Below are 13,417 nucleotides of genomic sequence, written 5' to 3'. Positions count from 1 at the left end.
GTGATGCATACACAAAAACAAGTGAAAATCAAGAGTTAATATATAAAAATAGATATTTTTGTAACCTACTAAAATGAAGAGAATATTAAGTAGTTATAAAAACCATACCGCATTTCTTAAGCGAAAGGAGAGATAAATAATTAAATTATTAATTTAACTAACAAATAAATTAAATAATAAATTTAATTAGAACAAAGTTTAACTAATACTTGTTATTTTCTAAATACTTGGATATTGGAATTCTATTTAAAAAAATCCTTTTACCAATTGTAGGCATTTAATTAAAATTGCACCAGACTTTAAATATTAATGATAAAAGTAAAACTTAATTAGAAAATATTTCAAAGGCGACAACTTAAAGAAAGATAAATTTTAATTAAAGCAGTGAAAATATCTCGTTTAAATGAAAGAGAAAACATTGAAAAGTACAGTGTATCATTTGTCTCTAATTAACTGTTCTATTCATAATACACTGAAATTATGGATAACATCATGCTGTTTTACAATTACATGGTTGTCTGACGACAGAAGTTAAACAGTAAAATGATTTTAAATTTACCTTTTAAATGAACGTAAACTAGTATATTTTAAAAATTGAAAAAGGCATAATATCTGCAAGTTTTTAATTGCTTGTTAAATGTTGAAAGACTGAAATTTTTAATGATTAAGTTAAATCTTCAATGATGTCGTCTTTAAAAACGCAGCAATTATGTTTCGGATCCTCAGGTTTATTACGGTTTTCTTTCGAAATGTAACGAATACATTTACTATCTGCATTAAAAAAACAGTGTATATGCAAGATGCTAAAAAAATATGATACTTATGGAAGCATATGCATTCAAGAGAAAAAATCCCAGTTCCCGGATTAATCATAAGATACACTACATAATTGAAGAAACTAACGCATCATAATTGTCAAAAGTTACGTAACATTCTAAAGAGTTATGTCGTAATGTGGAACCAAAGAGACTAACTTTGCAACTCTTGTGAACATAATATCCTTAATTATTTTAGTATGCATTTACGTTGGCAAGTCTTTAAATTGAAACCCGTTTCCACTTTCCAAAACTCCCAGCAGTGAAGTTACTTATTGCGTAGCAATTTGTACATGCATTTTATATTGAAATGAGATAGATTTTTGCTTAAGAATATTTTATACTGTTATTACTTTCCAAACTTTTCAATATTTAACTTACCTACTGAGAAGCAATTTTTACATCGATGGAGCATTGTATATTATTGAGATTTATTTTCTTTTATAAATATTTTATTTTTATATTGTATGGTTCTTTTTCATTCCTACGTGCAATTTTAATTGAAAATGATTATTATCTGGGTTACGTTCCCTATTTTCTTTTCTGTTGCTCTGGTTTCTCATTTATTATTTTTTTTTGTTATATTTATAAATAAATATTATTATTACATAATATTTAATTTTTTTGTTAGTTCAATAGTTGTTGTTGTATTTTTGAAGCACTTTTACAGGGGAGGAAGTGTATTATGAAATTGTTTTCCTGATAAGATTTGGTATAATAGTAGTATACCTGTAGAAAAGCTATTCATTAAAATATTAAAGTTCGAAATCTAGCCAAATCTAGCCAAGCCGAAGCCGAAAGCTAGCCAAATCCTTTTAACTTTTGGTAAGCTTATATCTTGTTATTATCTTGTCCTAATGTCACTTACTAACTGCTAATAACTTCCTTGTAACTAATGTTATCTCTATTAATAATGAAATAGAATGCGCGCGCGCGTTTGTGTGTGTGTGTGCGCGCGTCTGTGTATGCGTGCATTGGAATTATACAGGACGGATCGATTGATTTAAAGCTACCAAATATGCCACATATGAACTTTGAAAGCTGACAATCTGTACTTTGGAGCATTTTTTTTAAAGTTAATGAATTAAAAATTAAACTCCCGAAAGTGTATTATCAAAAAACTGATGTTCCCACCATTTTAAAACTCAGAAAATTTTCCTTTTAATACCACCTCTTAAATTCTACGTATTTTTTTAAAATTTCGTGAATTATTTAAAAGCATATTTTTTGCATAATTTTCAACAATATATTCATTGTTTCATTGTTCATTAACAAGAATAAAAAAAAATCATTATTTCGGCAAATATTTAATCCATTATTTTTCTGACATTTTTAAAAGCTAAGAAATAATGATTGTGTATAGTGTCAATATTGTTTACATGTGGAATAAGGAAATAGTTACAATATCATGTAAGTAAGAAAATAAATGAATCTGGCAGTTACTTCTTAAATAGCATTATGATGCTGTGGCAATTGATTCTATTAGATAGTTCATATACAAAATAAAAGTAACGGTCTAAAGCTATTAAAATAACGCTGCTTTGATATATTTCACAATTTGATGCTTAAAGCAATTTTGGGAAAATGGCCTCATAAATTTGAGTTATAAAAAAACTGCGCTTAGTATTTTAATTGATCAACAGAAGAGTAAACAGAACCAATATGTCAGGCAAATCAGCTAGTCTCCAAATGTGACTCATATTCTGTATGTCTTCCCATTAATCCTCCTCCCAGTTTACAATTGAAAAGATTCTTATGCAATTTTGAGTAGATTTATAAAGAGAGAATTGAATTAATAATAAACAGGAATCAACCATTATTCAAAGAGAGAATTGAATTAATAATAAACAGGGAATCAACCATTATTTTGCGAATCCCTTGGCTGAAAACAATAATTTAAGTAGACATTTAAATTAGTTGCAATTCAATTGAAACGGAATTGCTTTTAATGCATGATAAATTTGGTGGTTTTCAATAGTAGAATTTTGTTTCGTGCAGTGTATTGCAAATATAGCTGCACTACAAAATATGTCATTTAGAGATTGTTTCTCTTTACCTAAGTGCATCCTCTTTTTAATATATGTGTTCATAGCTCATGAATGAGATTTCAATATGCATAATATTATTAGTCATAATATTGATTGCTACCTCAAATGCTGCGCACTGCAACTTTATCTGAGAATGAATATAAATTGATTAATTCTCCAAATATGACAAAGCATAAATAAATAAAAACTTTTGAGATCGTTTCTGAAGATATTAGTGCTTTAATATTTTGTTAATTAATAGTCAATAAGATGGAAATACAATATATTTTTACATAAGTTAAAGATTTAATTATTTTAATTTATTTTATAATTATTTTAACAGATTTGAATAATTCTAAAATATTTTTTCGAAGGATTCAATTTACCATTTTGATTCAAAGCCATATATATTTATTAGTAGAAATGATATCTTTTTTTTAATGCTTTAAATTTAAAAAAAAATTCTACGTTACTTATATTTATACAATTTTTGTTTTGGAAACAAAAATGGCTCCTACTCTGTAAGAGCATTTACTGGGAGTTCAATAAATCAGTATTTCCAAATAATTAAACACATTAGACAGTTATAATAAATCTCACAACTATTCTCAATTATGTAAAAAACTAACTTCGAAATTTTTCAGTTAACACTTAACATCTTTAACATTTTTAACTGCATATGCTAAAATACAAACAGTTAAACGTTACTGATTAGTATGTTAAGCAGTATCGAAATTTCAATAGTCGAAACTTGAATTCGAATTGTTGTTTAATTAATGGAAATGCAAAGCAAGAATTGAATCCCACAAATTTATTTAAAATAACTTAATATCAGCGAAAAGTTAACTAGAAATAAAATCACAAATGCAGTTATAATATTTTCGTTTCAAAACAGTGCATAAAATACAAGTTAACGTTGCAATAAATGTTTAACAGACATATGCTAGAATATTCTTCGAAGTAGGATATTTTCAATCAAAATGGCGACATGACATGCATGTCAAAAACAACAATAATGTGAATTGTTTGTCTTCCTGTCAATCAGAAAGAGCATGGTAAGGAAATATTATGATTTAGAAAATAGTTCGTAACATACTGATGGATTTTAAATGAAAAATTACGCACCATGTTGCAGCTGCTTGTATGATTTCCAATTTCAAAAGAATACAAATAAAAATGTAATTTGTTTAGCATTTATATCACCCTTGTTCTTGTAAAATGTTTATGTATTATGTGCAAGTATAAAAAAATCAGTACATTACGATTGTTTAATAAACATAGTTACTTTTAACCAGTGTCAGGGTTATTTGTTTCATTGTCATTTATACTAGATTTATCTTTTTTCAAATACATATGTTTAATTTAATTGTTTCGTGCTCTTAATAATGAAATCTTAATATATCACTTTATGTTCTGAATATTTTTTTAAAAAATGTATCCTTTTTTTAATTGTTTAGTGAGTGAAAGCGCATTAGGGAACTGTATATCAAAACGCCATACATATATTTGATTAGAATCCTCTTTAAATATTTTAAATATGGAATTGGATTAAAATAGAACGAATTATTTTCATTGATTTTCAAATTAAAGGGCTTTTAGTTTCGAACTTATGTTGTTGTTGTTGTTATTACTTATGGCACCTATACAAGTCCGCTGATGAAATCAGTGATTTAGGCCTAGTTTGTGAAAGTAGCTTCTGAGGGTAAAGGCCCATGAGCACCCTAGGGCAGAAGTCTGACTTCTAGCTCAAATGAAGATGGCACTCTCACACGAACTTGCACAACCCATTTTACAGGGGGGGGGGCTTTTTCACACACCTCGCAGATGGAACGCAGGGTAAAAAGCAGCCATGCCCGAACCAGGATGCCCAGATCACGTGGAAGACGCGCTATCCCTAATCCAGGAGGCCGAAGTTTTAAAGTTCTATGTTATTTTTACAGACTTCTCACTCTTTTTCTGGTCCTTTACAAAGTTTAATACTTAAATGTCGCTTAGTTAACTCACCAAATTAAGTTTTAAAATAATATTACTTAAAATATCATGGCATAAGTATTCGGAAAAACTTGCATTCAAGGCTCTTTTAGCTAACATGTTCAAATGCAATTTGGTCAAGAAATGACTCTAACATTAATAAATAAAAAAAAACAACATAACAAGGGGTAAACGAATACAATGTGTCTGTTCATTCTTACTGAAATAAGTTATTATCTCATTTAACTAATCCTTTCAAATAGACAACAAATTGCTAACTGCGTAACTAAATTAAAGGACCAAGTTCCATTATTACAAATGTTCATAATTAATATTATGACTATGGTAATGAATATATCCGTTGAATTATATAGAATTAGTTGTACTGCTGGAGAACTGCTATTTGTTCATATGTACACACATGTTCGAGATGTATTGCTGTTATTTAGTGCGGCACTAAATGAATATTTATCTCAATTTCAATTATGGTAAAGGATTGTCTAAATGAGCCTTTTAATTGATAATATTGATGTTAGAGTTCCCATAATGCTATGTAAATTAACTTAATGAGAAAATACTCATAATGTCAATGCTGTACTGATGAAGGTTTCTTTAAAACTGTTTATGTTTGGGAAAGCAGTGTCAATAAACCTGGAAGTAAATTAGTTACATGTATTTTTTGTTTTTAGAAATTGCGCTGCTTCTAATTTTAATATCTAAAAAATAACAGAAAAGTTTTTTAATGAGATATCATTAATATAATAAGATATTTATTTTTTACATGTAGTTTTTCCATAAATACTTATGTCTGAAATTAGAAAATTCAAGAAATGCACACACTGAGTCAAAACATAGTAATTACCAACTCCTCTCGTATAATACACCAATGTCATAAGTAAAATAATGTGTGACCTGGAGAAAGCAGTAAGACTTAAAATTTCTTGAAACGAGTTTTCTTCCTCTTATTAAATTTGCATTTGTTATTGATTGAGCTTCCTAAAACAAATTTTCGGTTACCAAATTCAATTGCAAATAATTTCCAAAGATTTTGGATGTATAAATGCATTCAAATCATCTGTATACACAAAACAGCTTTAGATAAAGAAAATTAAAACTATCCGTAGTTTTGTTATTTTATTGAAAAAATTATTATGGAATATCAAAAATGACATTTTATATTTCTTCACAGCCATGTTCATGTAAAATATTTATAAAACTTTTCATTCCTCATTTTTTTGGCACAAATGCCTTTTGTAACTTAAGCAGTTACTATAATAATGTGGTGAATAGCATATAATCCAGTTAACAACTGCTCTACACGAGCATATGCTTTTGTATCCTGGTTATGTTACTGGACTGCGAACCACAAGGTCCCAGGTTCCATCCTCGCTCATCACAATCCCCTAAATTAGTGACCTCGGACGATGAACCTCCAATCTTCGTACAGCTGTTGTGGCGCTATCTACCCACAACCAAAGATATCAGACTCACTTGACGCAGCAACCCAAAGTCGTCACACTCAAGTGAAGCAGCATCAGCAACCACTCACCCACACACGGTAGCCATAACGCTTGGTGCCACTCAACTGGGTACAGGCCCATTAGAAACAGCTGAAATACATCACCACTCAACAGCCATATCGTTCGTCTTACCTCCGACTCTCTGGAGGGAGAGTCTGTGGTGAATGGCGTATAAGTCAGTTAACAACTACGCTACACGAGCATATGCTTTTGTATCCTGGTTATGTTACTGGACTGCGAACCACAAGGTCCCAGGTTCCATCCTTGCTCATTCCAAATCCCCCAAAATAGCAATAACTTTATTTCTTTGTTCATCAATGAGATCTGTATATATAATTTCTGGATGGACTTGAAAGTTAGCATTGACTTCAATTTGATTACATGTTCCATGTTTAGTATACTCCAACAAATATTTGGTTCATCTATCCCCCCCCCCAAAAAAAATGTATTCCCCAAACTTTGTTCACAAATAGCTTTTCAACCTTTCCAAGAAGGTGAAAAGAAAGAAATATAAGATATTGTTAAATTCTATTATTAAATTGCTTTATTTTCGTTTAATTACTTAATAATAATATAGATACATAATCTAAAATTATAAAATATTTTCATTGATCATAATATCATGCAATAATTTAAAAGCATCATAACACATGATGGAGCATCTCCCCTATCTTTGGGATATGCTCTATAACATTTTCTGTAAATTAATTGCTTTAAGTCTAATGAATCATATTTAATAAAATAAAAAGCCTTTAGTCTCTAAAACAACACAAGTTTTGCTATATAAGAAATAGATAAGCTCTATGAGGTAGTTTTTGTCAATGTTTAGTATATTAATGTTGAAATTCAAATTTAAGAAAAATAAAATTAAAATTAAGTTATGAATTAAATTAGCCCAATTCCTTAATAATAATAAATAATTGCTTAATTTTTCTACTCTTTCATATATACTGATATTTTTTTTATGGTTTTAGAATATTATATATTATTTTTTCAAGCCATATTTTAATAAAATATATTAATAAAAGTAATTATTTTTTAAATTATTCTTTATTTAAATGTTTTATTTTAAATATAACATGTAATATAATTATTTCAAATAGAAAGCATACAAATTCGTTAAAGTTGTTGGATTATTTCATTTGATGTTTTAATGATTTCAAATATTAAAAAAAATTAATCACTCGATAATTTTAAGCATTAAAACAGAAATTTTGCTTGTAAAATGAGACTAAAATTCCGCGTTGTAACCAGATAAAAAAAAAAATATTTGTAAAATTGCAAATCTTAAATTTATTACATTATTCAAAAATGCATTATTCGAAATATATTCCAAAACTGACCATTTCTTTTTTCATTATTTTTTATTAAGAAAGAGGTTTCAAAATCTTAAAATAAGTCTTTTATTCCTGCAAAAAAATTAAGGAGAAAATTGTTTATGCAGAGAGAGAATGGAAATGTTATTTAAAACAATATTTGCTATGCACGTTTAAATCGTTTTAATTTTGGTGAATAATAGAATTGTAAATAAGTGATAAGGCTTAAAAATAACTTTTAAGCATTAAATAAAAACTTTAATCAAATCATGTACTTCTACTTTGATCTTTCATTCTGTATTTAATTCTTTAATTTACATTTTGAATTCATTTGTTAAATTTTAAAAATTCACGTTCTACTCTAAGTATTAACATTTGTATTAAAATTAAACATATTTTTTTTAAGTGTTCTTCAAATTCTGATGTTTACTCTGATACTCATATTGAATTTAAATTAAATATGTTTTTTTTTCTTTTGAAGGTGTTATTACATTTGAGGAATAGCTTACGGAAACTATACAAAGTAAATTTTTAAAAAAAATAGATATAAGATTACTTTCTGTGGAAATAAATGCAACATGTATTTGATGTTGAAATGATAATGATATTCATCATCAAAAATTCATCATGTAAATATTTTTGAAAAATATACAATAAATTCTTACAGTTATTTCTATGCATTCGCAGCACTTTTTTATATAAGCATAGCAAAACTATATTTAAAGAATAAAAGCTGACAGCAAAAATGTTAAATAATAATATAACTTTGAAAAAAATATTGACTTTTTAAAATAGTCTATATTATTTATGCATTTAAAAAATGAGATAAAAACAAAACCAAAAGAGGATTTATATTTACTGAAATAGGAATTATAAAAATCAAGTACAATAAAATATAATTTTATGAAAAATGAGTAATAAATACACAAATAATTATAAGTTATTAAACCAAATATTAAGCTTTTATTGTCTAATTTTAAACTTCTCTGCGTAATCTAAGCCTAATTATTATAAACTAATTGCACTTAGTTTCAATATGCTCTTTATTTCACTCTTTATTTATTCACTTATTTATTTGTAGATTTTATTAAAATGTTTAATATTTCGGATTTCTAAATGGCATTATACAAAATATAAACATGTTTTAAATGGAAATTCTTTTCAAAATTTTGAAAAACGTAAAAGCGCAATCCATTTAATATAAAAATAGAAGAAAGAAATAAAATAATTAAACTACTTTCCTAATAATTTTGGAAAGACGTTTTATCATAATTAAACTTTATTGCAACTATAAAATAAAGCAGTTTTGGACAAGCACTTCAACCAATGGTACAAGTTTAATTTAAAAGAAAATTAATAAAAGTATGCTTCCACAAAACCTCGAATTGCGAAACATTATCTGAAATAAATTGTGTCACAAATAAATTATGCTGAAATTTTTGTGCATGTATTGTATTTTCAGTCTGGCACATTTCTCGGTGCTTATCTTGCTGTTTATATCTTTTTTTATTGAACAGATAGTAAATGGCATGTATTCTAGTTACAAACAAGCAGACAAATATATATGATAATGCGTATTTCATATCTCGAAACATGGGGCAAAGTGCTCATGTAGGAACATATTGCTGTTTTTTTTACCACAAAACAAGAAAATATATTCCCTTAATATCATACTAATAATGCTGATTAATAGGTCTGCAATAGGTTTTTACATTGGAGAAATAATTAATTAGAGTAATATAAATGCCCGGAATAATATGAGATAAGTTATTGGGTTTGTTATTGTTGTTTCGGAAAAAAAATGTGAGATTACCGGAACCTTTCGGACATACAATTTTTCTGATGTTTACCACTCAATTTTTTTTTCTTTTTGAAAGACCAATTATTATAGACAATAAATAAGAAAACTTCAAACAATAAAAGTGTCTCTCAATCCTAACTTTGGTATTTCACAATGGATTTCTAAGGAAATTACGCCACTTCCAATTGCATTCTTGTTAGTCTCCTCCTCGATTTTTTCTTCATTCGATTTATAAAGGCCGCTGAAAGAAATTTTTAGCAAGATCGATTAATCAGTGCAACTATTCTACGAGTGACGTTTTCCTAGAAATTCACTAGCTTAGTAATAAGCCTCGGCTTCGGGGTGCAGTGTTCCAGGGTTCTAAATTTGATTCTGCTAAAGACCAGTATAAAAAGATTGAATTTAATTATATGATTAAATAAATATCCTTTCTCTGTTAAAAAAACAAATTGTAATAGGAATATACATTGAGGAATATTCATTTATTCATTGTAAAATAATTGATAATTTTTACCATGTAGAAGTTGTATTTTTCTTTAACAAAAAAATTGGAAGATATAAACAGATCTCTCATACATTTTTTATGAAGTACAAAGTACAAAAGAAAAATTATTTTTTTGGGTTAAAAAAATCTGAAATTTTTTCATTTTTTTTTCTGTGTTACATATTGCCGTTCTTTCCTTATGAAAAGTTTCAAATGTTATGATAGCTAGGAACAGGGACTTGAGATGAGCACTCCTTTGAAGCTTCTCATTAGTTTGAAAATTATTTTTACTTTAAATGAAAAAAATATATATATGGAGCAGTAATATCTAAATATATTGGGATGTATTAACATTTATTCTAAAGTTGCAATTCTGGCATGTCAGCTAACTCGTTACTTGAGTTTCCAATATCCATCATCTCTTTCAAATTATTTGGTGAAATTAAAAAAAGATTTTAGGACCTTCCCTTCCCCTTGATAGAGAATGTGAATTAGAACCGAATGTTTTTCATTCAAAACCTGCAAGCATTCAAAAGCTTGCAAGGAGCCCAAAGCATCCCGACTAAACAGGGGTTTTAAAGGAGAGTGCTGATTTATATGGCATCACAGAATGCAACGTGCTTCGAAGATGATTGATCCACTGATATGACAAATATCTGAATCATAATATTATTGAAAGCCATGTTTAGAACTATTTTTGTATATAACTTTAGAGAGAAAATTCAATTTGTACTCTACATTTGTCTTTTTCTGTGGCCAATGGGAACAAGACAAAAGATCTATATATATATATATTCAAATATATTTCCTAAAAATTAGTGTCATCAATTCTACTAGAATTAGACATTCTTTTATAAGAATTAGAGTTTTAAAAACTCTGATGACCGTAATAAGTAAGGTAAAGGAAATGAACATCCTTTTCGTATTTCAAGCGTGGCCATATAGTTTATTTAAGAATTGCTTTGACTGAAAATGTCGCTAAAATCCTTTCAATTCCAGTTCCAAATGTATAGTAAAGAATATTTTCGTTCTTAACATGAAAGGCCATTTTCACAACGAAACACGGGTTAAGATTGCTCGAAGTAAAAGGCATTGTAACTTTCCACGCTTAATGATCACTACGGATTTGTGAATTGAGACGTCTATTACCTTTCCTATAACAACGCATTTAAGCAAGTAAATAAAGCATTAAAGTAACGCATTTACGCAAATAGTTTAGTAAGATTGAAAGGCAATTTAAAAGAAGAGTTTCAAGTTGTTAAGGAAAATATCTCTTCGATAGAAATACAAATTTGCCGTAAAAAATATCCCAACCTCTTTTATGTTATAAAATGTTGCCACATGCTTTTGCCAAAAATGTATTCAAAATTCCTTTAATATTAGGGACTGTTAATCCAACTTCAAAACGATTTGAAAATTTATTTTGTAACATGAATGATAAACAAAGAAGGATACCCAATAATATTATTATTATTCAGTTAAATACATCTGTAGAAATTAAAAATTTGAGGATTTACAAAGCTTAATCTTGTATTTACTAAATTCACTATTACGTAAAAATTGCTATATAGCTGTTGAAATTTTCATCAGATTTTTCTTAAACTGAGGAAGATTATTTCTGCTACAAAAATTAAAACGAAGAGGAAAAAAGAATACTTTTCGAAGTTTGTATTGAAGAGCCTTATCTTATGTTTGACTAAATATTATATTATAAAAGACAGAAAATTAACTAAGTTGAGAATATATCAACTTATGTAATTACACAAAACTTATGGAATTGAATAATTTGATTGCGACAAATTTCTTCCCAAGAATGAAATTTTACATTAATTTACATACATTTAAAATTCATTAATATCATTATACAGTAAAATAATTTCATTAAATGTGAAAAGACAATTCTAAATATATACTGATAAACATATAGATCTCTATTTATAAAAAAGGATATGTGTGTCCTTATCTGTGTGTGTATGTAGTTTGGCATTCAAAGAGCAGACCGTTTGGCTAAGAAAAATAAAAATTGACACAAATATATCTTCTAGACATATATCATAGAAGTGCACATTTTGGAGAACATTTGAGTTCCTGATTTATAAAAAAATTAAGCAAGAGTTTGGTAAATTTTATCGTACAAAATCTAATTTTATACAATTTTAAAATTTAAAAAAATGTGATGATATTAACTTTATTTGAAATTTTAATTAATTTTTGAATTTGAAATTTGAAAAAAAATCTATATATCTTTACACTTTGATTAATAATTTCCTTCATTATTTCTGTGAAATCCAAAACCATTCTCCTTGCTTTAACAAATACTTTAACACTTTATTCTCTTCCAGTGCCAAGAGTGAAGGACGGAAGTTTCTACTTACCATTATCTTTGCAATTTACATGAGAAATCAAAAAGTGAAATTTACGGCATCTTGGAAGACAACATATAATTCGAAGGTGCATTATGCTTTTAATGACATTATTATCCCATATCATTGGACTCCACTATTATCGTTCAACCATTCAAAACCATTTTCATTGCTTCAACAAATATTACCTTATCATCTTATTTTCTTCCAGTGTTAAGAGCTAAGGACGGAAGTTTCTGCTTATCGTTATCATTATCTTCACAATTTACACGAGGAATCAAAAAGTGAAATTTGTAGTATCTTGGAAGACAACAAACAATTTGAAGATGCATTAACTGTATAATTACATTTTTTTATAGACATTATTATCCCATATCATTGAACTTCGCGATTGGGATTCATAAACTTCATTTTCTAAGAAGACATGGAATTCCAACAATTTAAAACGCAAAGCTAATCAACACATGAACCAATTTTAACATACTATGTAGAACAAATCCTGCTGAAACCGCAATCGCGAAATTGCGTAACGATAAGGATTCACAAAGATAATTAACTTTACCGAAACTGTTTCATTTTTTTAAAAAGAAACCCAAATGAAAGTAACGAGGGCAATTTAAACATATACAGAATTGGTCAAATTTTACTTAAAGTTCACAAAATTATTCCAGACATTTCTCTGCCGTTTTAAATTGCAGAAAAGTATCTTCTGGCTCACTTCGTTTCCGCCCATTCATCTGATTTGTCGCGCTGAGCGAAAAGAAATTCTCCTTTCCGTAATTTCCGCTACTTTATGAACATGAATATTTTAGGACTCGCGAGTCTGAAGGATATATTAGGATCATAAATAAAAGATGCATTTCTCTAAACGTTCCTGCAGTGTGAGTAGGTCGAGGGATTAAGGAGTTGGCTGAAATTAGTTTGGGAAGGGAAGGAATACTTTCTTGACATCGGCTGAAAGAAAATTGCTTTTCTTTTTAGAAGTAATTTGGTTCTTATTTGTTTATTAACAAACTTCTGTTGTTCCTCAGTGGTTCCTTTCTTTTCAAAAACACTAAAGTATTGTGAAAATAGATGCAAATTCACTGAGTAAATGAAAACGCAAGTGATATGTCTTTAT

The 13,417-nt window shown here is 27.9% G+C and overlaps 1 protein-coding gene across 1 annotated transcript in view; it reads right to left on the bottom strand.

Annotated features, from left to right (window-relative positions):
- Positions 1-13,417, bottom strand: part of LOC129969484 (uncharacterized) — a 148,099-nt gene that overhangs the window by 57,013 nt on the left and 77,669 nt on the right. The window lies entirely within an intron of this gene.

The sequence above is a fragment of the Argiope bruennichi genome, chromosome 5 (assembly GCF_947563725.1).
Source record: "Argiope bruennichi chromosome 5, qqArgBrue1.1, whole genome shotgun sequence".
Taxonomy (NCBI): domain Eukaryota; kingdom Metazoa; phylum Arthropoda; class Arachnida; order Araneae; family Araneidae; genus Argiope; species Argiope bruennichi.
Note: the sequence above shows the minus strand (reverse complement) of the source record. Positions and strands in the feature narration are given on the sequence as shown.